We start from the raw sequence: 27,167 nt of genomic DNA on the forward strand, positions 1-27,167 counted from the left end.
TGCACGTTGTCCTTTATGTTTGTTGGGGTTTAGCAATCAGTTGCAGCAGCAATGGGTTACAGGCTCACTGTTGGAAGGTTTGTCTGCATAATTCTTGCTACAGTGCTGTCAGCTGATCATCAATTTGTGTTGGGTGAGTTTGATTACAAAGATTCTCTGCATAAATCTATTCTGTTTCTGGAAGCTCAACGTTCAGGAAAACTGTCTAGTAGGAACAGGATCAGTTGGAGAGGAGATTCTGCTGTCATAGATGGACACATGCAAAATGTAGTAATATAATTACTCCTTTTGGTATTGCCATCTAAGTCTGAATGCTTTGCACAATGAGAAAATAATATTAATGGATGCTATAGTTCATATAAACTTGTCTAGAGACTACTCCCATGAAAATTTGCAGCCTTTTCAATTAAAAAACACGGGTTGCCTGCCTTAGATTTTTATATTTTGAGCTGGCCATGGTCAAGCTAAATCAGATTTGTTTCACTGGTGAAGTTAGTGGAGTGTTGCTGGTAAACTGGTTTCATTATCATTATGGTCTGCTCTACCGTAATGGCTAAAGCCATTTCTAGTTTATTTGTTTTACGTTTAGTGTATTTTGACTATGATTGCAAACTGATAAAAATAGGTATTGTCTGTACAAATATTTCATTATTTCTGTTCTGTCATTACTTGTGCCGTGTAAAATGTATCTTGTGTTGCAATTATAATTATGATTAAAAGGTAGGAATTTCAAAATGAAATGCATTCTGTGTTTATTTATAATTATATTTAAAAATAAAAATTTCAAAATGAAATTAAAAAAATGAAATTGTTTGTGTGTTCAAAGAAATTAAAAAAACTCAAAGATTTGTTTATGGATCTATTATATAAATCATTTAAATTTAAATTTATTTCTAATCAATTAATGCGGCTCATTTAATTGTCTTGAAAAACTATATTAGTAAGTTTTAAAATAGTTCTAAATATTAACCATTTAAATAATTTATGTGATAAATTCCGAAAACAAATCTCTAAATGACTCTACTAAAAAACCACCTTTCATATATATATATATATTAAGATGCAGTTAATTTGGTAACCAAATTCCTATTCCATGCCGTTATTTAAACCTATTGTCTAAATTTAGAGATTTACTTATAAGGATTTAGATTATCATTTCAAAACAGTAATTAGTTTTTTTGTTATCCCATTAAATTCCATCACTTTCTTTAAACTTATTGTCTAGATTTACTAGTGGGGGTTTAGATTATCATTACAAACTAATAACTATATTTTTTTCCTTTCCCATGATGAGCACTTTGCCCACCAAATTTCACCCTTTTTATTATTTGAACTTCTCGATCTGAGTGATGAGTTTTACATTATCACTGAGATCTGGGCATTGCCAGCACAATTGAAATAGATATTGTCTGTGAAAATATTTCATTATTTCTGTTCTTTGAATGTACCATGTATGCCACTCTCAATTACAATTTCAATTGAGCTTATTGTCTGTGCAGGTATTTCAACATTGTGTATTATCATTGAGATCTGGGCATTGGCAACACATTTGAAATAGATATTGTCTGTGAAAATATTTCATTATTTCTGTTCTTTGAATGTACAATGTATCCCACGCTCATTTACAATTTCAATTGAGCTTATTGTCTGTGCAGGTATTTCAACATTGTGTATTAAAGATATTTTTGTATCCTTATTAATTCCAATCGCTCTACTTTCAATTGCTCTACTTTCAGATCAATACGTACTTTCAGATCAATACGTGTTTTAGATTCTATGGCTAGTCAGCAATTTTCATTTTTCCATGATTACAAACTATTGTCCCGAGCCAGGCAAAAATCTAAAAGAGAGCTATAGCTTTGTAAGTTAAAAAGAAAACTGGCTAATGAATTTTGATGGAATGATAAAACGTAATAATGATATTTTTTACCAAGTTTGTTAAGTTTTTAAAGTAAGGTGGTGATATTCTTCATAAAAATTTGAACGGTCAAATCCATGCCTTGGTTGGCAAGTCCTCTCGATTATTGATGCAATGGTAAATTAAATACCGACCCATCAATGAATTCTAAAGTTTGCTACGCTTTAAAGGATCCCATTAACACTCTCTGTCCAAATAATTTTGTGAATATAATATTTAGTCCATATCCTACCAATTCGTGATAACTTTGGTACATTAGAAAACTCACCACAACTTAATTTTGAATTAAGGGCTCTTCCTTGAAAGTGACAGGCTTGCTAGGGTACCATCAACATTCTCCATCCAAATAATTTGTGCATTCAATATGTAGTCGAGATCCTCAACAAGTCTGAAAAGATACAATGATGTTTCGTATTGTTTTTACTGTGTTTTTGTGTAGATGGTGTTATCACTCAGGTTGTTCCCTTTGACTCCTAAGGGAATACGACCGAGGTAACCACAAACCAATCTTTGGATTGCAGGTCCTAGCCTAACTGCAATCAAAGAGGGCTCTCTCTTTATGATTTAGCTTTGTTTTAGGGGTGATTTTAAGCTAGATATGATGTGCATGGGTTTGATTTTTGTTTGGTGGATTGGTTGGTGTTTTCAAACAGAGTTGGCATGTAAAGTGTAAGAAGTTCAGACCATTGGGCATGGAGTCAATGAATGTGAACTGATGGGTGTGTTTCTTTGGTAGAAGAGAGGAATACAGAGTAGGATAGCTACACATGACACAATGTTAAATGCTGGAATTAAGATGAAATGGAGGTAGGGGATGAGAGGCAATTAAGGATCTCTCATCCAGCCAAAGAGGGAAAGTGGATGAAGGCTAAATAGGAGGAATGAAGGATTCCTAGACAACATTCAGAGAGAAATAGCTTAAACATGATCAATTAAATATGCATATTCATCACTAATTTAGAGGAAAACATATAAAACCACATAAATTGAGCACAGAGCATATAGAAAGAGTTCTGAGCTATTCTTTCTTTCTGCAGCTTAGATTGTGATATATAGATGATACAGACACATATAAACTGAAAAAATAGAGGCAGGAAAGACTTATTGAACCATGAGGAAGCACGAGAATTCCATATTAAGCTCTTCAACCATTAAAACCACAACCAGCCAGTTCAGAAGCAAATATTCCAGCAATCTTTGATTATAAAAACTCTCAGGCTTACAGTGCAAGTCTGAAAAACAATGAACCAACCAACCCTTAATACATAGCTCATGGTGGTATTTATAGGAAAAATATCTACAAAACAGATTTGAGGGAAGATCTAGGGAAATAACTCTGATTAACCTAACTTATCCTGAAATAAATGTAACAAATATCTACTTAAGCTGCGTTGGAGGCAGCAGCATTCAAAATGGGGCTTTGAGGTGTCCTTTTGGCTCTGTGCTGTTCATTTGGCCATAACTGTGTTTTGGTTTCTGCAGCGCTGCCCTTAGGTGGCTTTGATGCGCATTAACTCTGATCTGATAAGCCTTTAATGGGATTTTACTGCTTATTTGACTTGGATGGAGGCCCTTTAATGTTTATTTTCCTTGGCTTAAAGTCTTTCATTGAAAATCTCTAACTGATACACTTTGCTGCAACTCTGATACACTTTAATACTTGAATCGGGGCCTTTTCTCTCCACTGATACTTTTTAACTGTCAAAATCGCCCTTGCCTGCCACTTTATGGTGAGATTTGACTACTTCTGTGCTTTCCGTGGCCTTTAGCGCTGTTTCGGCACTTGGCCGATCAAAATATTATCAAGACTGAAGAAATCCTGCAAAAATGGAGGAGGAATGCTCACTGATGGCTTGTGCTAGGCCGTGCTCATTGTCCGGAGCAAATTTGGGCTTTGGAGCGATAAAAAATGGCTGAAGAATGCATGCTTCCTTTGAACTGGAGCGCACACAGGCATAGATATGAAGAATATAAAAAATAGCCTTTTTTCCTTTGTAAGGAAAAAGACCATTTTACACGTTAAATTCATGAAAAACAGAGGCGGGAGCGACATTGTAGCAGAAAATTAATCCTAGCTGTTGGATCGCGCGATGGCAGATCCAACGGTTGCGATTGAATCGCAATATCGCTATCGGCGGGGATCGAGGGACGGGGGCTTTTATATATGTGCGACTTCCGATATAGCGATCGTCGATATCGCTATCGGCGATCGACTATCGGGGGTGGAATGGGCGATGGCTATTATATATGCGATAGCGATGGGAGCGATGCGATAAGATCTGGACCGTTGATCTGAGGGTAGATCGGGCGACTGCCGCGCGATCGCAATATCGCGTCGACGGAGGTCTAAGGGGCGGGCTTTATATTTAATTGCGATGCGATATGCGATATATGGCGATAAAGGGGAAATATGAGGAAATGCAATGTTTAACGATAAACATATGTTTTATTTAAAACATAGGTTTATGCGGTAAAACGATAAAAAGCGGATATATGAGGGATAAAGGGAAAATGCGATAGGAAGGGCTCCCGATAGCGATATCGCCTCAGATGCGATAACGATATCGCATTGGAGCATGAGGAATGGGGGCATATATATATGGGGCCAACACTACTTCTATCTTCGACAACGATATCGCGTCGGAGGGGGGAGATTTCTAATCGGAGGAGGGATTTATGCCTTTAAAAGGGTTATAAAGCATCGGAAGGGTTTTTAATGCATCGGAAGGGGGATTTTTAATGCAATGGAAGAAGTCGAATGCATGAAAAATAGGGTTTTATGAAGTAAAAGGGGTTTTATGCATTGGAAGGGGTCCAAAGCATTGGAAGATGGTTTAAAGAGGAAAATGAGGGTTCTTACTAAGTTTCAAATAAACTTAGTAATTCCCAAGGCATATTTATGGTTATATTTCAACCAGAGGGAGGGGATATGTATATAAAGGGGATTTATAACATATTTTTAATAGAGGAAGGGGAAATAAGAAGGGATTTATATAATAGAGTTAGTAATTAATATGGAGTTTGTGAAGAAAGTGCTGAGTATAGAAATCTTAGGCTACAAAGGGGAATTAGGACTTTATAGAAGAAATATGAGCACTCCTAAGTAAAGCAGATCTTTATTTAGGCAAATGTTATGGAATATGATGAATTTTAAAGATATCAAGCAGATCACATCTTTAAGGGGAAATTAGTGAATGATTTGGGGAAAAGGAAAAAGGGGAAGTTAGTCATGCCTCACTTGAGTTGCTCCAAGGGAAAGTTGCCTTGCACTTGTGATCTGAAGTAGATTAGCACTTTGAAACACAAAACTGGATCACAATTCATCATTCTGCCACCTTAAAACTGCCTACCCAACCTACTCACCTAACATTTTTTCTTCTTTTTGTTTGGGTGCACTTGAACTAGAAAACCCAGCTTTTCATCTTTTCTTTTGGCTATCCTCCTACCTAAATCTACCCTTATTACTTCCAGGGGATTACATTAAGCTTTTGAGCACCCTAGCTTCTCTACCTATCTAACAATCTGCCAAGATTAAATAGTTTGGTCAGATCTTTATTCTCTATCTTCTAAAACAAGCAATTTAAACCTAGGGAGGCCAAGATTAAGCTGTTTGGCCTTCCCTTAACCGTGAAAAAATTACAATTTTGAAGTTCTTCAAAGATGGAACTTTTGTAGCATGGAGAAGATGAACATATTTGGCACTTCCACTGCCAATCATGAAATATGAAACCTATTGCAATAGGAGGCTAACAGTGGCTCCACTTGGGGATGGCTTTTCCTTGTGAAAAGTCAAGAACAGCAGGTCAGATGGCCTTATTATTCAATTCTTGATGTACTCTAAAAACTTCCCTTTGTTGGTTGCTTTATTGTATATATGATAGCACACTTGAGGAGCTTAGGGCCTTCACTTCAGGCTTCAACTGCAGCAAGCTACTGTCCAAAACAAAAAAAACTCATACTCACCCTAATCAACACTTACTTTGCTGGTTAGGTGAAATGAAACAGCCAATGCAGCCACTTAAGCATTATAAACATCAATGACCTTTGCTGCTTGTGTTTGTTGGTGCTTGAAATGGAGATCTTGCAATCTGATGTAGCTTTGTTAACCATTAAGAAGATCAGAAAAGTCCTGATCTCCTTTGCTGAATCTAAACACTGTACAAAAGGGTCCTGCAACATATATACAGAATTGCTGAGCTGAATTAAAGAGCTGTACAAAGGTTTAGGATGACTATCATGCCTTTGAATTGGGAAATCACCAGCATCTTGATATTGAGCCTTACAACCTGCTAATGGAGAAGAGCACTGATTTATTTCATCACTCAGTATGTCTGCTGATTGATTACACGGAACATGGAAGGATATTTGTAATTTGTTACATTCAGGCTCATAAGGAACTTGACTGATTTGCACTTGCTGCTCCTTCCTCTCTTTAAAAAATTCAGATGATTGAAAACAAAGCGGCGGGGAAAGAACTTGGATCACTTGATTACATACTGCTGCTTCCAAGTCTTCTTCGAATTGGCATTCAGTGACACTTTGGGGCTGCAAATCTAGAGGTAATGCATTAGGAGCAAGGATTTGACTCTCCTCTAAATGGCCAATATCAAAATTTGATGACACTTGACTACGAGTTGCATGATAATTATCCTTAATGAACTGAAAATATTCAAAACAAAAAGGCAAAGTTCCTTCGCTGAAATCAAAATTCTCTGCATTTTCCTCCTTTTCTTCATAGTTGAAATGAGCAAGCCGATCACTGATTTCAGGCCACTGAACCTGAACACTGCTTTCTGCCAAAATAGCACGTGATTCCTCTGCAAGGCTGATTTGGATTTGAGGTGCATAATCATCATCATACAGATCATATTTGGGCAAAAAACTGAAAGGAGAAAAGCTATCATATTCACACAGAATATCAGGACACTGCTCCTTCACATATGGATCTATGAATATGTTATCTAATTTGTGGTAGGTTTGTTCGTGAATATTGTTGAGCCTCAAACTTGCACTTCTTTACACATCCTCTCAGCCTCCTTTTCCTACTCATATCCTTCTTTTGCCACTCATTTCCTTCATCAAATTGCTCAAATCATTGTATTATAGGACTTTTTACATGATTTTCTAATTATGCTAACGACTGTTGTTGGTTTAGAATTTTGGTACAAAGTGCTGCGTTTCCGCAGCTCACATAGGGTTTCCGCAGCTGATCCCGGTTTCCGCAGCCAACCCCGGATTCCGAAGCTGTTTTCTTAAATGCTATGTTCCAGGTGTCCTCCGGGTAGAAGAGCCACATGGGAAAGTTCGTGGAACCAAGGACATGGTGTGTGTCCTTCCAGCCCACCCAAACTGGTCATATAAACCCGTGGTCAACGCGGAAGAAAAAACGGTCAAACGGAGGTCATTGGCGGTGGCACGGCTCTGCGTGTTCGGTTTGGAGCACGTAAAGAACAGCTGGCCTCTTCCTCACCCACGAGGACCGTGGGAAACAAGAATCCAACAGAAGATTGATAGCCCATAACGACCGTTGCCTAAATCCGAGGACAGTGCCAGATTATGTGTTTTTACACAGCTGATAGAATAGCCCAGTTTGCGTTAAGTTAGTTTTCTTTCTCTGCTATAAATAAAGCGTCTCTAAACGTTGAATAGTTAGTCTTTTAGTCTTTGTAATCAGTTGTAAACTCTGTTGAGACATATTGTTATAAGCATTTTGTAAGCTCCCCACTGTATTTTTCATATGTGCTGTTAATACATGAGAAGACCATTCTGTTTCTAAGCGTGTAACTGATCTTTTGGATTGGTTGAAGTAGGCGGAGGGCCCCTGTCTGCTACAGCCACTGTACAGTAGTCTTTACTTTATTTTCTTGGATTTCTTTTTTCTGATTTTCATGTATATTAATGTACAGTTTGAATTGCTGCATTTTATTTTCCTTTAACATGTATATTATTGTACATAAACTTTGAATTATGCTGATTTACATTTCTGCACTTTTGTTCATGACTAATCAGTGTGTTTTTGCAGATTTCTTAGGAGCCCGGGACAGTTTTCTTTCTTCTCTTTTTACAACTAGTGGCATTTGTGATCGTCTTATCTATACTGCTGATCTTTATTTTTTATTTTCATTAGTATCATTGCTTTAGTTTGCACTTTACTTTCTGCTCATAGCTTATCAAGTTGTTCATCTTTTGATGGCTCTTTTTATCATAATCAACTAACTTTAGTAGAGACAAAATATCACTTAGTGCAGCTTGGTTTATTTTGTTTTAAGACTCACATTGCTAACTTGCTCATAACTCTTTCTTACATGATCAATCCAGCTGAAGGCAAAAAGTTTAAGGGAAAATCAAGTGGTGTGATTTGTCACCTAGATTTTACATTGCTTAAGATTTAATTGAAGAGTTAAAGTAGTTGTTCTTGTTTTAATTGAGTTAATGTAGATGTCATTTTCATTTTCATTTTCATCAGCAGTAGAGGTACTGGGCCGATGCCATTGGTCTTTTATTTGATGCCTTTACTTTCCTTTAAAGCTTTGATTTCATTTCAGTTATTGTTCAAGCTTTCTTTAGAATACTCTTTAAATTCCAAGAAATCATTTAGAAGTCGCCACAAACACACACATTCACTCGCTTGATTACATCTCCATCACATCACATTAGGAAAGATAAATAAAAAACAAACTAAAAAGATAAAAACGACAAAAGATTAAGAAAAGGCTATCTAAGTACATATAGTACACCTCACTTCATCAGCTTACGAGCCCCGGGTTGACATTTAAAAGTTGCAATTTAGACATCACTAAATTGACCAAACAAATATCACTACTTTCCTTCTACAAAATAGATGTGTTCTGGTGCTCTAAACATTCAACTTTCATTGCGATCTGTTGCATCATTTCCTCTATTTCTTTTAACAAATAAAGAAGTTTTTCTTCTTGCTCTGCCTTGCGCTGTTCCTCTCTAATATTCAGATTTGCCTCCACGTCCACAGCCATGTCTTGCATCTATTTGATAGTGTACGGGCTTCTTTCTCTCAAACGATATTCAATTTCTGCATCAAAAGCTCTTGGATAATGCAATAGAGCTAAATCAGTGGGAGGTCTTATATTCAAAAGCATAGAATGATAAATTTGATTGAATCGGTCGGAAAACTACTGAACCGTTTCATCTGGAAGCGTTCTTAACTGATTATATTCTTCTATGAGCATGAGGAAATTGACTTTGATCATCCATCTATCAAGGAAGAGTTTGAGAAACTACTCAAGATTAGAGATGCTAGCCTCAGGCAAGGTCTTGAACCAAGTCCTAACTTCGCTTTGCAAAGAGAGGCCGAAAAGCCTAATACTAACATCCTCATCTTCTACTTCAAATATGTTAAGATAGTCTTCAAAAGCTTGGATATGCTTTTGAGCAGTAACTCCATTCTCTCCATAAAATCTCGAGAGATACTTAGGATGATCTTTAGGCAAAGGATTGAGCGTGGGAGGCAAAACGAGAGGCTTATATCTATCGGGAACCTTACGAGGCACGGGAATATGTACAGGGATTGGAAGACTGGGCTCGATTTTTGGTTCCTCCTTGAATGTATGATGATCTTTAACAACATTAGAAGATTGCTGCTCTAATGCGCAAGGAGGCTTTTCAACAACGTTTTCCAAAGGAAAATTATAAGAATCTAATCTAAAATCGTCTTTAAAGTACAATATACATTGCAAAAGCATGATCTGCTCATATAGTTCTTTCGGGTTCATTTCTCCAGCGGAGTCTTTATTATGAGCATGATGTGGAGTCACCAGGTGGATGAATTAACTTTGAAGTGCTTGATCTCTTTCCATCGTCACAAATCAAAGCTAAACATGAAATAATTCTGAAGAAAGGGGGGATCTTCTCCAGGGAATGAGATTTTCTGATATTTTTGAGATTATTTTGATTTTTTTTGGGATTTTTTTTCAAAACAGATCAAGGATCTTACTCAAGAGGCAAACTGATCAAATACTTAGATGTGCAATGATAAACAAAATGATTCAGTCCCCAGTTGAGTCGCCAATGATGTTATCACTCAGGTTGTTCTCTTTGACTCCTAAGGGAATATGACCGAGGTAACCATAGACCAATCTTTAGATTGCAGGTCCTAGCCTACCTGCAATTAGAGAGGGTTCTCTATTTATGATTTAGCTTTGTTTTAGGGGTGATTTTAGGCTAGATATGATGTGCATGGGTTTGATTTATGTTTGGTGGATTGGTTGGTGTTTTCAGACAGAATTGGCATGTAAAGTGTAAGAAGTTCAGACCATTGGGCATGGAGTCAATGAATGTGAACTGATGGGTGTGTTTCTTTGGTAGAAGAGAGGAATACAGAGCAGGATAGCTACACATGACACAATGTTAAATGCCAGAATTAAGATGAAATGGAGGTCAGGGGATGAGAGGCAATTAAGGATCTCTCATCCAGCCAAAGAAGGAAAGTGGATGAAGGCTAAATAGGAGCAATGAAGGATTCCTAGACAGCATTCAGAAATGAGAGAAATAGCTTAAACATGATCAATTAGGTATGCATATTCATCACTAATTCAGAGGAAAACATATAAAACCACAAAAATTGAGCACAGAGCATATAGAAAGAGTTCTGAGCTATTCTTTCTTTCTGCAGCTTAGATTGTGATATATAGATGATACATACACATATAAACTGAAAAACAGAGGTAGGAAAGACTTATTGAACCATGAGGAAGCACGATAATTCCATATTAAGCTCTTCAGCCATTAAAACCACAACCAACCAGTTCATAAGCAAATATTCCAACAATCTTTGATTATAAAAACTTTCAGGCTTACAACGCAAGTCTAGAATGAGAAAAACAACGAACCAACCAACCCTTAATACATAGCTCAGGGTGGTATTTATAGGAAAAATATCTACAAAACAGATATGAGGGAAGATCTGGGGAAATAACTCTGATTAACCTAACTTATCCTGAAATAAATGTAACAAATATCTACTTAAACTGCGTTGGAGGCAACAACATTCAAAATGGGGCTTTGAGGTGTCATTTTGGCTCTGTGTTGTTCATTTGGCCATAACTGTGCTTTGGTTTCTGCAGCGCTGCCCTTAGGTGGCTTTGATGCGCATTAACTCTGATCTTATGAGACTTTAATGGTGTTTTACTGCTTCTTTGACTTGGATGGAGGCCCTTTAATGTTTATTTGCCTTGGCTTGAAGTCTCTCACTGAAAATCTCTAACTGATACATTTTGCCACAACTCTGATACACTTTAATACTTGAATCGGGACCTTTTCTCTCCACTGATACTCTTTAACTGTCAAAATCGCCCTTGCCTGCCACTTTATGGTGAGATTTGGCTGCTGCTGTGTTTTCCGTGGCCTTTAGAGCTGTTTCGGTGCTTGGCCGATCAAAATATTATCAAGACTGAAGAAATCTTGCAAAAATGGTGGAGGAATGCTCACTGATGGCTTGTGCTGGGCCATGCTCGTTGTCCTAAGCAAATTTGGGCTTTGGAGTGATAAAAAATGGCTGAAGAATGCATGCTTCCTTTGAACTGGAGCGTGCACAGGCATATATATGAATAATATAAAAAATAGCCTTGTTTCCTCTGTAAGGAAAAAGACCATTTTACACGTAAAATTCATGAAAAACAGAGGTGGGAGCAACACTGTAGCGGAAAATTAATCTTGGCCGTTGGATCACGTGATGGTAGATCCAACGGTTGCGATTGAATTGCAATATCGTTATCGGCGGGGATCGGGGGACGGGTGCTTTTATATATGTGCGACTTCAGATATAGCGATCGTCGATATCGCTATCAGCGATCGGCTATCGGGGGTGGAATGGGCGATGGATATTATATATGCGATAGCGATAGGAGCGATGTGATAAGATCTGGACCGTTGATCTAAGGGCAGATCGGATGGCTGCCGCGCGATCGCAATATCGCGTCGGCGGAGGTCTAGGGGGCGGGCTTTATATTTAATTGCGATGCGATATGCGATATAGGGCGATAAAGGATAAATATGCGGAAATGCAATGTTTAATGATAAACATAGGTTTATGCGGTAAAACGATAAAAAAGCAGATATATCAGGGATAAAGGGAAAATGAGATAGTAAGGGCTCCCGATAGTGATATCGCTTCGGATGCGATAGCGATATCGCATCAGAGCATGAGGAATGGGGGCATATATATATGGGGCCAACATTGCTGCTACCTCCGACAACGATATCACGTCGGAGGGGGGAGATTTCTAATTGGAGGAGGGTTTTATGCCCATAAAAGGGTTATAAAGCATCGGAAGGGTTTTTAATGCATCGGAAGGGGGATTTTTAATGCAATGGAAGAAGTCCAATGCATGAAAATGAGGTTTTTATGAAGTAAAAGGGGTTTTATGCATTGGAAGGGGTCCAAAGCATTGCAAGATGGTTTAAAGAGGAGAATGAGGGTTCTTACTAAGTTTCAAATAAACTTAGTAATTCCCAAGGCATATTTATAGTTATACTTCAACCAGAGGGAGGGGATATGTATATAAAGGGTATTTATAACATATTTTTAATAGGGGAAGGGGAAATAAGAAGGGATTTATATAATAGAGTTAGGAATTAATATGGAGTTTGTGAAGAAAGCACTGAGTATAGAAATCTTAGGCTACAAAGGGGAATTAGGACTTTATAGAAGAAATATGAGCACTCCTAAGTAAAACAAATCTTTGCTTAGGCAAAGGTTATGGAATATGATGAATTTTAAAGATATCGAGCAGATCTTAACATTTTTAAGGGGAAATTAGTGAATGATTTGGGGAAAAGGAAGAAGTGGAAGTTAGTCATGCCTCGCTTGAGTTGCTCCAAGGGAAAGTTGCCTTGCACTTGTGATCTGAAGTAGATTAGCACTTTGAAACACAAAACTGGATTACAATTCATCATTCTGCCACCTCAAAACTGCCTAACCAGCCTACTCACCTAACATTTTTTCTTCTTTTTGTTTGGGTGCACCTGAACTAGCAAACCCAACTTTTCATCTTTTCTTTTGGCTATCCTCCTACCTAAATCTACCCTTATTACTTCCAGGGGCTCAGATTAAGCTTTTGAGCACCCTAGCTTCTCTACCTTTTTTCCGGGGAAAAAAGCACAACTTTTTATTATGATAATAAAAAGTTTTCATACAGATGTTCTTAAGCCAAGCTGGGCTCATTAGTACATTCACAGCTCAACCCTCAGGGAGCTTTTCTGCTGATTGTAAACAGTAGTATTCTTCCTCCCGGGAGGAGGAAAAAAAAAAAAAAAACCAAAAAACAAAAAGAGTAAGTGTCAAACCGGAGTCTCCTTCAAAGAAAGAAAAAACAAACCCCGTACAGTCAAAAAAGTATGTCCGCCGGCAATCGTAATGTTCCAAAAATAATATAAAAGAGGTCTGTATACTATGAGCTATTGCCGAAAGATAAAACTGCTAAGGAAAAATATATACAAAATATATAACAGTATAAAGAGGAACTGTAAAAAGTGCCGTAAAAAATGGAACTGATCATATTCTGAGATTACTGTTGTTGATCATAAGGAGGCTGGTCTGTTCTGTAAGACTGCCCCTGATGTATCTCTTCTATCGCCCAGCTGCCCTGATCCTGTTGTAGACCAGCCTTAGATAGCTGATCTGCTTCTTCGTTCCTTTCCCTGTAGATATGGCATAATGAGAACCTGTTAAAGAGGGTCTTCAAATATAAAATCTCTTCAACAATTGTCATCAAAATTTGATTTTGACAAGTAGCTAAACCATTGATCCAATTTATGACATTAAGAGAATCCCCAAATATCTGAATAGAGTTTATGTTTTTGTGTTGTAGCCAGCATAATAGGAGACGAAGGGAAGAAAGTTCTGCATAATTATTTGTTCCTGTACCCAGCCCAACCGAGGCTTTTAGAGTATGTTCTGAATTGATATGTATGCACATGCCTGCACCAGCCCTATTGTTTTGTGAGGCTCCATCAAAGAAACCACAAGGGATATCCTCCTGTATAATGATGTTATTTTGGTTTGTTCTGGGTTTTTTTTTCTCAGGAGGAGGCAGAGCAGAATAGATGACAGTGATATTAGAGGCAATAATAGAGGTCGGTGTGTTTTGATCTTGGAACAAACTCTTATTTCTCGCGATCCACACACCCCAATAGAAGATAATAGGCAAGTTCCTCATATTCCCTTCCGAATAAGTTTGCCACCATTTCCTCCAAGTATTGCCCAGCTGATCAATTCCCCACTATGCATTTACCTTGAGAAAACCTGTGACCTCCTCCCAAATCTTCCTCGAGAAAGAGCAGGTGGTGAAAAGATGATTTGTAGTTTCCTCATCAGATTTGCACAAGGGACATCGCCCTGGACCAGCTAAAAACCTAGATTGTAGAATTTCCCAAGTTGGAGCCTTCCTTTTTAAAATACACCAGAGAAAGAGCTTGGATTTGGCAGGGCTTTTGAGTTTCCATATATCTTTGGACCACCATTCCGGAACTCCCCAACCTTTCTTTCCCAATAGAAAAGAGTATCCCTCTTTTGGTGAATACCCCCCAGATTTGCTGTGAGCCCACATTAACCTGTCCGGTTCCTCTCTTATCCGAACATTGGATCGTTTTAGTTCTTTGATGAAGCCTGTCCATTCATTCTTCCATCTAGCATTTAGCCCTAACTCTTCATCGTCCTTCCAAGCCTGTCCCCAAATAGTAGACTGCCCAACTCTTTCCACCTGATTTATTGAGGTGATACCTTTGGATTCAAGATGTCGTAGAAGCCCTGGCGATAAAGCATAAGCTTCATTACACCCAACCCAAGGGTCTCTACCTATCCTGATTTGTCTGCCATCTCCCACTTTCCATGCTAACCCTTGCTCAATCACTGAGAAAGCATCCACCGTGGCCTTCCAAATTACAGAGGAGTTTTTTGCCTTCTTGTTCTGACTCCGGATCCAATCTTCCAAAGGCATTGGATCTATATACTTCCTTTTTACCACCCTTGTCCACAGGTTTTCTATAGTAATAAGCCTCCGACCTGATTTTGTAGCTAACGAAGTACTGAACTCAGGAAGTCTTTTAATCCCCCAGCCTCCCCACTCTTTTGGTCTGGCCACTTTGTCCCATGCCACCCAAGGTAAACCGGAGGATTCCTTAGAGCCGGCCCATAAAAATCTGTAACAAATTCTTCGGATTTTCTCCATTACACCTTTAGGAATCCAAGTTAGGGCAGCCCAGTAAACTGGGATGGCTAATAAGACTGATTTTATAAGAGTCAACCTACCTGCTCTAGACAACCATCTGTAACTCCAATGTGAAATTCTGGCTTCAATTTTTGCTATGATCCAGTTCCAGTCTTATTTTCTGTAAGCATCTGGTTTTAACCAAAAACCCAGATATTTAAAGGGAACATCCAGAGATTGGCTAGGAAAAGGAAAAAGATCGGCCAAATGATTTCTTTCCCTTCTATCCACATCTGCCAAACAAACTTGTGATTTCACCGAGTTTATCTGCATTCCAGTTGCTTTTAGAAAAAGATCAAAAATGCACTTTATCTCCTTTAATTCGCTGTATTTTCCATTAGTAAAAATCAATATATCATCAACGAAAAGAAGATGGGTGATGTAGAGATTTATTGCTACCTCAATACCTTTTACCTTGTCCTCTCTTCTGGCTTTATGTATCAGTCTACTAAGCCCTTCAGCCACAAGGAGAAATAGGAGAGGGGATAAAGGACACCCTTGTCTGAGGCCTCTCTGGCTAGTAAAAAAGGAAGAGGCAGCTCCATTGACCAAAACTGCAAAGCTGACATTTGTGATGCACCCCATGATCCAACTGACAAATGGGTAGCTGAATCCCACATGAGTTAGAAGCATTCGTAGATAGAGACAGCTTATCCTATCATATGCTTTTGAAAGATCAATTTTGAGAACAACACCCCTCTTTTTCTTCATTTTGACACTATGGATTACCTCCTGAGCGACCCCTATTGCTTCATGGATTTGTCTGCCATCCAGGAACCCAAATTGTTCCATAGATATGTTCCTTGACAAGATTGGGGCTAATCTGAGGGCTATAACCTTTGAAATAATCTTGTAAATGCAATTACACAATGAAATTGGTCTGAAATCTTCAAAACTGTTCGGCTCATCCCTTTTTGGCATGAGAGCAATAAATGTTGAATTAAATGGTCTATAGATTTCTCCTTTCAATCTTGACTCTTCAACTACTTCAGTTATCTCGTCTCCAATTTGATCAAAAAAATGGAGGAACAATTCTATTGTCCAGCCATCAGGGCCTGGGCTTTTGTCTTTGCCCATAAGCTTCATTGCTGCTTCAATCTCCGCCTTAGTGACCGGACATGTAAGATCTTCAGATTCATCTTCCTCAATAAATCTGGGAAAACATTGCACAGTTTTAAAGACTTCTGCAATAGTAGCCTCTCCCTGATCCGCAAAAATATTTTGAAAATGTCTTTTCCCTAAACCAGAAAGCTCTGGAAAGGACCTGACATCTCTTCCTTCTTCATCTTTAAGAAGCCATATAGTGTTTATTGATTTCCTTCCTTTTGCAAAATTATGAAAAAATTTAGTGTTTTCATCCATAGACTTTAGCCAAATTGCCCTGCTCTTTATTCTCCATTCTTCTTCCCTTTCCAAAAGAATTTTGGTTTGCTGCTTCTCCAATTGAAGGATTCTATCCTTAGATTCTTGAGATGAGTATCCGTCTGAATCCAAACCCTCCATCTGTTTCAGTTCCTCCCTTATACAGATCAGCTCCTCATTTTGTTTCAATTTCCTATCCTTTGCCCAGGAAATTGTTGCTGATTTCAATCTTTTTAAGTTTTCCATGAACAAAAAGCTTTTCTCCTCTCCTGCATTGTGTTCGGGGTGAATCCAAGTTTTTTTAAACAGATTACTGAACGTAGCATCTTGAAGCCAAGCAGGATTAAATTTGAAGGGGGCGGGGGGTTTGTGAGGAGGAGTAGATATGTCTAAGAAAATCGGGAAGTGATCCGAATTCCCTATTTCCTCAACCCACTGTCTGATCAAAGGAGCTTTGGAGGATAAAGAGTCCGACAGCAGGAATCGATCTAATATTTTGGCAATCCTGTCTGCTCCTATCCTTCGATTCCTCCAAGTAGGCTTTAACTTGATCGGGAGAGGGTCAATAAAGTTATTCTCTGTGATGAGGTTATGGAAAAAATCTGTAAGAGGATCTTCTCTCGCCGATGGTCCCCAAGCTTCAGCCCTACCCAAAGTAAAATTTAAATCACCTCCCATAATCATCACAGGTGCTTTCAAAACAGATTTTGTCATCAGTTCATCCCAGAAGAATTCCCTGCCTTGACATGGCCCATAGATATTTACTATGGTGATGGGGAAAAGGAAATCAGGGGACATTATCTCCATTCCCATAACATTCTTCATCCCCCAGTTATTGAGAACTTTTACCCTCCCTTCTTTGTACCCTATTGCAATTCCCCCCGAATGCCCAAAGACATCCATAGCACTGAAAGTCCACCCAGGCAGAAGGGAATTAAGCATAGGTTCAATCTCAAAAGCCTTCCCCAGGGTTTCTTGCAGAAAAATAACATCTGCTTTTGAGTTGAAAATCCATTCTTTCAAGGCCAGTTTTTTAGGTTTGCTGGCCAAACCTCTGCAATTCCAGGATGTCAGGATCATTTGATTACTCCCTCAGGGGGATGTGCTGCTCTAAGAACCCCCGGGATGGAATATTGTTTACCATCTGCAACATCCATCTTTGCTTTAAGTTTCGCCTTGGACAGATCAGATTTCCGACCACGTTTGTTTTTGGATTTGTTCTGTGAATGTATCATTCCCAGCCCACCTAAAGACCCCTGAGTCACTTGGTTCCCACCCAAAGATCTCAAATTGTATGGGCAAGGAGTTCGGTTCACAGGGAGAGAAAGAGGAGGCCATTTGTCTTCACAGTTTATATCCAGAAGCGGTAAGGTTTCAGTTAATGTTTCCACATCCGGATTTAACATTAAATGATCCATATTATCAACATTATAATTTTCTTGCTCTTTGTATGACGAAGAAGCAATATTTTGATTTACATCAGGATGCTCATGGGAAATAAAAGAGGAGATAGGAGTCCCTGAGCACTTACCCTTCTCCGTTTCGTCGGATTGGTCTTGATTTGTTTTCTCGACGAAACCTTTCACAGCTTCTTGATCTTTAGCTATTTCCTCGACGACCCCTTCCACAGCTTCCTGATCTTTGTCATTTTCCACCGCCATCTCCTTATCTTGTTCGCATTCATCCGCTGGCCCTTTCTCTGTCTCCTCTATCTCTAGATTCATTGGGTCTTGCGGCTCTGGCAAGTCCTGCTCCATCGCCACCTGAACATCGTCTTGAACAATTACTCTGCGAGCAGTTGTCCGACGAAAATGTCTCCTTCTTCTCTTATGTGGACAATCTTTTGCCATATGCCCATACTCGTGGCACCAATGGCATCTAAAAGGCAAGTATTCGTAGTCTAAGATCTGCTCATATACATATTCATGGGATTGTAGATTAATCGATTGTGCCAGACCCCCGCTCGGCTTGAGCATGACTAGAATGCATGCAATTGCCCTATTTTTCGTTGTCAGGAAAGACATATCCGCATCCATGTATGCCCCCAACCTATTACCGATGGTTTTGAATACTTCCTCAGTCCATAGTAAGGAGGGTAAACCCGGAGCACGCACCCAAACAGGAAATACATCCGTGCGCTCCTTGATAGCATCAAACAAAGGAGTCCATTTTTTTAACAGAACATGTATGTTTTCAATATGCCATATACGCTGCAGGACCCAATCCGCCGTTTCTCTGTCATCAAATCTGAACTTGAACCAACCTTTTGCTAAAACTAGGGCTTCGAAATGTACAGGTCTCTCTGACGTGAAACTTCTTTCACCCCATTCTTGAAGAAAATCAGATGTATATAGCTTACCTCTGACTCTGCCTACCAACGTGCAGTCTGCAACCGCTAGAGCTTCTATCATGGACACCTCCATCCCCAGTACCAGATTGTCCGCTATCACCTGTATTCCAATGTGTCTTCTCTGTTTCCTTGTCGTTCCTTTTTGCCTTGAGCTTTCCACCGCCGGTCTTCTTCCTTCACGATCCTCGTTATTATCTGGGGTTATCTGTGCTGAGCCCAATAGGGTTTCTGGTTCCCACATAGGTGGGATCTGTCCTGGAAGACCCAAATCGTCATTCCCAGAGACCAAGTTATCCGCATCCAAGCCATCATTACCTTCCTGCCCACCTGCTAAAGAAGCACTGAACTCGCTTGTTTGAGTCTCAAGTTGGCCTTGGGGATCTCTTGGAAGGGAAATCCTCGTAATCGAGGTTGAAACTCCTGGAAGTCTAGGTTGCTCGAGGCCTGCTGAAAACCCTAAATGGGTTATTTCTTCGAGCCCCTTAGGGTTTGTGAACCGAGTTTTCACTGATTTACCCTTTGGGTCCGTGGGCGAACAGGTCGCATTCACCCCTCTTGCATCAGACCCTTTCTCTGGTTGTATAGGGCTGACCTCTGAACCATCAGTCTGAACCACTCTGTCCGGCCCCGTGCCTTGGAATAAAACCTGAGGGGAACCCGCCTGAGATACAGTCTCCAGTCTAGGAAATTCTACAGACCCGAAATAGTAATCCACATTCTGAGAATTGATTTCCTTCCCCCACATGGATAGAATATCTTCAACATCTGGGTCCAGTGCTAAAAACTCGTCGGGTTTAACCATGGTTGAAACTTACAAAGGTAAAAAGACTACCGACAGACCTATGTGAACGGAAACAGCAGACAGTTGACAATAATGAGGTTTTACATTACCGACCAAAAGAAAATGCCAAAATGCGGGTTAACCTCCATCTGCCAGTTGCAAAGCTGAAAGGTAAGCTCCCGCGTCGGCAGCTGTGCAGGGCGTCAGGTCTCGACTACCTACCCAAACCCAGATCGAGGTTCAGTTCTCTGACCAAGACACAATACCCACCCCTGCTCCATTCGAACCCGTGACCTCAAGGTCTCCTCCCACTCTGCTTACTACCCTAGCTTCTCTACCTATCTAACAATCTGCCAAGATTAAACAGTTTGGTCAGATCTTTATTCTCTATCTTCTAAAACAAGCAATTTAAACCTAGGGAGGCCAAGATTAAGTTGTTTGGCCTTCCCTTAACGATGACAAAATTACAATTTTGAAGTTCTTCAAAGATGAAACTTTTGCAGCATGGAAAACATGAACATATTTGGCACTTCCAATGTCAATCATGAAATATGAAACCTATTGCAATAGGAGGCTAACAGGTGGATTTGGTGGGAGGTTACTACGACGTTGGGGATAATGTGAAGTATGGACTTCCCATGGCATTCACAGTTACCATGTTGACATGGGGAACCCTTCACTATGAAGTTGAACTTGCAACAGCTAGAGAATTGGAGAACGTTAGGAATGCCATTAGGTGGGGTACTGATTATTTCATCAAAGCAAGTGCCACTAAAAACTAGCCATGGGTTCAGGTAAACTAATTATTATAACATTTAAATCACACTAAGGCTCACACTAACTAGCATTTATAGTTTTTTTTTTATGATTTTGATTTTTAGGGGCAAACTTTAACTAATGAGAATAGAAAATACTACAATTAGATTTACATAGAACATATGTTTAACTGTTTTTTTTTTTTTTTTTTTTTTTTTTTTTTTTCAGGTGGGAGATCCTATTGCAGACCATAGATGTTGGCAGAACCCAGAGAGAATGGACACTCCAAGGACTTTGTAAAAAATAGATAAATCCACTCCAGGGACAGAAATTGCAGCAGAGACTGCTGCAACATTCGCTGCTTCCTCCATTGTCTTTCTAACCGTTGACAATCCTTATTCCCATCGCCTCCTCAAAAGAGCTAGATTGGTATAAGATTAATCTCTTCCAAATTGAAAGTTAAATTAATTTAAAAATGCAATATCCCCTTCAATTTTTTATAACATTCACATAATTGAATATGTAATGTATTATTGCAGATCTTTCGTTTTGCTGACCAGTACCGTGGAACATATGATGGAGAATGCCCTTTCTATTGCTCTGTCTCAGGCCATGATGTATACTTTCCCCATAATGACACATATTTTCAAATTAAACACAAATTACTAACACACCATTATTTAAAAGTAAATAATGAGTAACTTCATGATGCCTTATTCTTCTTCCTCGGTCAATATGCAGGACGAGCTTGCATGGGCAACATCATGGCTGTATAGGGCAACTGGATTGTCAAAATATACCAAATACATACTTCAACAGAATTTTTCTACTTCCACTGAATCTGACTTCAGCTGGGATCTCAAATCTCCAGGTGTTCAAGTCCTCATGTCTCGTGTAAGTTGATATCTACATAAATCATATTAATTACCAAATGTTCAAGCTAGTCAATTGAGATAAAAGTTTGAAATCTTGTCACTTGACCTTCAACTTACTCACACTATCATAAAACTAATAATAAAACATGGCAGCTATATTTCTCTGGAGAATCCAACTTGGAAGTTTACAGAAAGAAAGCAGAAGCATTTCTCTGCTCAGTTCTTCCAGAAAGTCCTCATTTCAAACTTTCCACAACACCAGGTAATTGAAAATTTCCCCTTATGCTATGGGTTTCAAAGTTAAGCTCCTTAACAATGTTTAATATGTTGCATTTGGACAGGAGGATTGTTATATGTTAGAGATGGTGCAAATACGCAATATGCTACAAGCATATCATTCCTTGTATCAGTATACAATGATTTGTTATCAAGATACAAGCAATCCCTACAATGTGGCGATCAAATCTATGAACCAAGAAACCTGATTGCATTTGACAAAAAACAAGTACATATACATATTGGATTTTTCGTTTTTGCAAAATATTTAATAAAAGACCATAACAACTTATCATACTAGTGTATCTATTTCCACATTTTCAGAATTTAAGAAATTCAAAGTTAGTTAGATATTTGTTTTCTGAATCCATCACATTACATATCTACATTTGTAATGGATATTGAAGACAATATCTAAATAATTTTATTCACAAAAGTCTCTATTAATATCTAAATAATTTTATTCACAAAAGTCTCTATTGAGAAATTCAAAAGGATCCATCACATTACATATATACATTTGTGATGGATCTTGAAGACAATATCTAAATAATTTTATTCAAGAAATTCAAAATTAAAATCTCCATTGAGAGATTCAAAATTATAATTTAATTAGTTTTCATATCTACATAGGTTAAAGAAACCAACAAAGTATTTTCTTACGCATCTGCATCTGAGCTGACACCACCTTGGTTATCTGGATGCAATAATGATTTAGCTGTGGACTACATTGCGTTTAATATTGTAAAATTTACAGGTTGATTACATATTGGGTAAAAATCCTGTGGGCATGTCTTTCATGGTGGGTTTTGGTGACAAATATCCACAACAAGCTCATCACAGAGGGTCTTCAATAGTTTCAATATACGTGGAGTCCACAACGATATCATGTACCGAAGGTTTCATGGTGTGGTTCCACATACCAGCACCGAACCCAAATGAATTAACAGGTGCAGTTGTAGGAGGGCCTGATCGCCATGAAAGGTTTGAGGATTGCAGGGCCGATCCGAGCAAGCTTGAGCCCACAACGTATATCAATGCCCCTCTCGTGGGAGTCCTGGCTAAGCTCGACAGTATCAGGATGAAATCACCAATTTAAATTTGAAAGGTTATGCTATTAATTCATTCTTTGTTCTAAGTTTGCTTTCCGTTGTGGCTAGGTTAATTAGGCAATGGAAGAAAGTATATGAACTTTGTTTATTCTGGGCTCTAGGATTATTTTTTGGGTCATTTCAGCTTGTTGGATTCCATGGCCAGATTGAAGGCTTTTCACTGCTACTTCCATCCTGGATCCTGTATGCAGAGCAGGCTTTGTAAATCGCTTTTTCCTTTTAAATAAAGTAAAATTGTATCACTTGTAAATAGAGAGACTTTACGTCTTGGATCCTGTACGAATAGGGTTTAATATGGCTGGTCAATTCTCTCCTCCTTTGCTTTATTGATTATAAATTTGTATTACTTGAAAAAAAAAAAAGAGTATATGGGGCTCTCGAAGCTATTACATGAAACATTCATTTTCTGCGTTGGTTAATCGAGATTTAACCTTATTGTTATTGAATATTATATATATATATATATATATATATATATAATATTATTAGTTTTTGTTAAAAGAATAAAAAAATTTGAAACATGCACTTTTAGACAAAGTTCCAATAACAACGCCAATACTCTTATACTTACACCAACACTCTTATTTTTACTATTAGTATGTGTTTTGCACTAGTATACTTGTTTAGGGGTTTTATTTAAATTATGTATTGTAAAAGTTAATATAAAATTAAGTTATTTCATAATTTTATTATAAAGTGTATTTTATTCACTATGCAATATTTTTAATATTGTTTTTAAGTTATTTTTTTACTTACAATTTTCATTTATAAAACAACTTTATTGTAAGAGCGATTTTTTATTTGTATAATTAAACTTATATGCAAAGTTAAATGAGGAAATATATATATATTTTTTCATAACATTAAGGAAAATTTTAAGGATGAGAATTTATTTTAAAGTTTAAAAATTTTGGCAAATCTTACTATTTCATAATATGCAAAGTGTAAAACATTTTGCAATTTGTTTGTAAAAGAATTAAAGTCTTTAAAATTTTGGTAATTTTTAAGGTAAAATAATTTTATACTTTAAATTTTGGATGAATCATTTTTAGAAAAATTAGAAATTGGTGAATCTCTTTTTAGGAAAAAAAACATCGTCAGCCTTTAAAATTTTCTCTCTACAATATCCATCATCATGTGGATAAAATTTAAGGTGCCATGTGGTTCTTTGTTACAAATTAATGTCTTTTTTCAAAAAGTGGCATAACTTTCAGATTTGAAGTCTATCTTTCATGTTGTTATTTTTTAAATAGACTATTTTTTGAGAGAGCTTTCTATTTAGATAATCAGTTTCAACATTTGAGTATATGTATATATATATATATATATATATATATATATATATATATATAGATATATATATATATATATAGATATATATATATATATATATATAGAGAGAGAGAGAGAGAGAGAGAGAGTTGCTCCAACTCAACTTTTCCTTACCAATTTCAACTATTTATGGAAATCTCACATGGAGGTTGTACTAAGAAGTAAGGAATTATATCAAATTACGTTGGGAAAAGAAAAATTTCCCACTAATATTGATAAGAGAGCCAAATGGGAGGAACGATGAATCATGTGGATTGATGAAAATGTCCATTTATCCTGATTTGTGGTTTCATATTCAAGAAACTGATTACTCGGATGAAAGTTTTTGTTTGTTTGTTTTATAATGTGGTTCATGGACTTTGGATATCAGTGACCCCTATTTCCATGCAATATTTTCACTAGGCATTGCTTCCTACTTGCTCAACCACAAAGCATGACCTCAGGGGTGTTGAGAGAATTGAACCCGTGACATCTCAATAGCAAAGGTGCTTTAACGTCGGGGACTTGATCAATTGAGCTAACCTTCAGGGTTGAATTTGAAGAAGTATTAAAAAAGTTGAAAAATATATTTTGTGAACCTAATGTGAAGTTAGATCTCATCAACTTGAAAATAAAATCATGACATTAAGTCCTAATGATTTACCTTGAATTGAAAATTATATATATATAAGTTCAAAACTTTTAGAAATTTAAATAAAGACTATCAAATTGATCTATATGATGAGAACTACATATATATTATTCTTTCCAAGCTTGGTTCTACATATATTTTTTATCTACATGTTATCCACTAAAGAAGCTCTAGGGTTTCATATTAAAAACATTCTCTTGAATCTTTTTGTCATTATATGGTTAGATAGTAATACAAGCTATTACATATTGGAGTGATTAGCACTATAGGTCCATCTAACAAGGCCATGGTAGCGTAATAGAAATATAAAACCAAGCATCCAAAGAAGCAACATCCTTGTGAAAACAAGCAAAACAAGGGCCCCAAACCCTTTGAAACATCTTCTACTGCCAATGGTCACAAAGGACCAAAATGAAAAGAGTAAGGAGATTGATAGACATTGCAATGATTGTGGGAAAAATGGTCAATTTGGAGTTAAAATGTTCTAAAGTGATGGAGACCTTGGAAGCAATAAAGAAGCACAACCTACATCTCGATTCTTCTTCTAACACTTCCTCTCATGGACATGCACTTTATGCTTTTGGTTTCTCCTTAAAGCAATCTATAATTCTTCTTCTGATGAGTGGCTTATTGATTGTAGAGCATCTTATCATATGGCTAAGAATAAAGCCTTTTTTCAACTCTTAATGATTAAAACACAAAATAAATACTTATTTGTGATGATAGACCTATTAATTTTATAGGATTAGGAACAATTCAAGTAGATAATTATCATTTGAATGATTTATTATGTGTTTCAAGTCATTCTTGCAAACTTATATTAATATCATATCAGTCATTAAGGTGAAGATGAAAAAACAAAGTTTTCACCTCACCAATTTTTAATTGAGGATTTAAAAGATCCTAAGCACATTCTTTCCATTGGAATAGTTTGATATTACCAGGTTGTACAAGTTTGGCAACTTTGGGTCATCCGATTTTCCCTCAGTTTTTATTTCTCATAGTGATAACTTGAGCAAACTTTGGCATAAGTGATTTAGTTATCTAAACTATCACTTATTGCAGAAACCTTGTAATCAAGATATGGCGATTGGTCTTCTTCTTGTTTCTTGTTGAGATGTCATTTATACTAGTCGTGTTGGAAAAAATCAGTATGATAGTTTTGACAACTATGTCTCTTGACACACTACAACCGTGTTGTAGCTTGTCCATAGTGTTTTTGAGGTCCACTTTCTTCTACTTCTTTCTTAAGGTTCAATTAATTCTTAACTTTCATTAATGAATTATCTAAACAAACATGGGTTTATTTCTTAAAACATAAAATATATGTTTTTTACTTGTTCTTGGCCTAAAAGGCCCTTGTAGAAAAACAATATAGAAATCAATTGCAAAGGTTAAGAACAAATAATTCAGGTGAATATGTCAACAATAAATTCACAAATTATTTCACTTCCACAAAGGATATACAAAATATAACACCAAAAGAGGCATGGATTAAAATTAAGCTAGATGTAAGCCACTTTGTGTCTTTGGTAGTCACCAGAATGCGCTCACACTCCTAATTAAAAACTGAAATATTTACAACCTAAAAGAGAGAGTTGTATTTTTGTTGGATATTCTAAAGATGTAAAAGGTTATAGACTTATTCAACCTCAATTCAATGAAATAATCATTAGAATATATGTTAAATTTGATGAAAATCTCTTAGTCTAGAAGTTTGATTTAGTGGTTGTGTCTTAATAAGGGGGGACCCTTTTATTGGTTTGTTTCACCAATTCAAATTGGTTTGGAAACCCTAATGATCATAATTCTAATGTGGGTTAGTTTTTCAATCTTGGTTCCAGACATATCACTTAGGATTGTAAAAGGCACAAGAATATCACTCATTTTTCAAAAAATTAGAGTTTTAAGCAATAATTAATGCAATTCAAGAAGTATCTTGGCTTTGACAGATATTTTCATAGTTTTCTAACAACATCATCAAACCACCCTTTGATGTGACAATCACAATGCCATCAAGATAGCCAAAGATCTAGTTCAACGTTAGCATAGGAAACACATTGAGCTACAAATGCACTTCATCGGAAAGATCATTCATGATCAAGTTACCTTGAAGTGCTCTTTTTCCTTACAAATGATGTAGTTGCATATTAAGTTCAACTTGTTTTAATATGTCTATTAGGTAACAATGAGTTTCATTGTGTGTTTCTTTAGTATGCATTAGTTGCATTGTAATCCAATGGTCACAATATGTTCTAGACATAAAGTGATATGAAAAATCATATTCTCCTTGATAATAATGATATTGATCCATGACTTAAAACCTGATTGATCCATGATAGGTATTTAAAGAGCATAGAAAGTCATGGTTGATGAGCATTTTGTAGAACTCTCTTAAGCAATGTTTTTTATTTTGCATTAATAAACTTACTTCAACTAGCCACATTGGCTAGGGACATGGATTGTTCCCCTCTTTGAGGGTTTTAACCATGTACAAATATTGACATTATGATATTTGATCTATTTGTAAGAG

General features: G+C 37.2%; 1 pseudogene; it reads left to right on the top strand.

Annotated features, from left to right (window-relative positions):
* LOC149254973 (endoglucanase 16-like) lies at positions 1-22,658 on the top strand (annotated as a pseudogene).
* The last annotated feature ends 4,509 nt before the right edge of the window (positions 22,659-27,167 follow it).

Source organism: Pinus tabuliformis, chromosome 7 (assembly GCF_031772625.1).
Source record: "Pinus tabuliformis cultivar Carrire ecotype Pingquan chromosome 7, CPIR1, whole genome shotgun sequence".
Lineage (NCBI taxonomy): Eukaryota > Viridiplantae > Streptophyta > Pinopsida > Pinales > Pinaceae > Pinus > Pinus tabuliformis.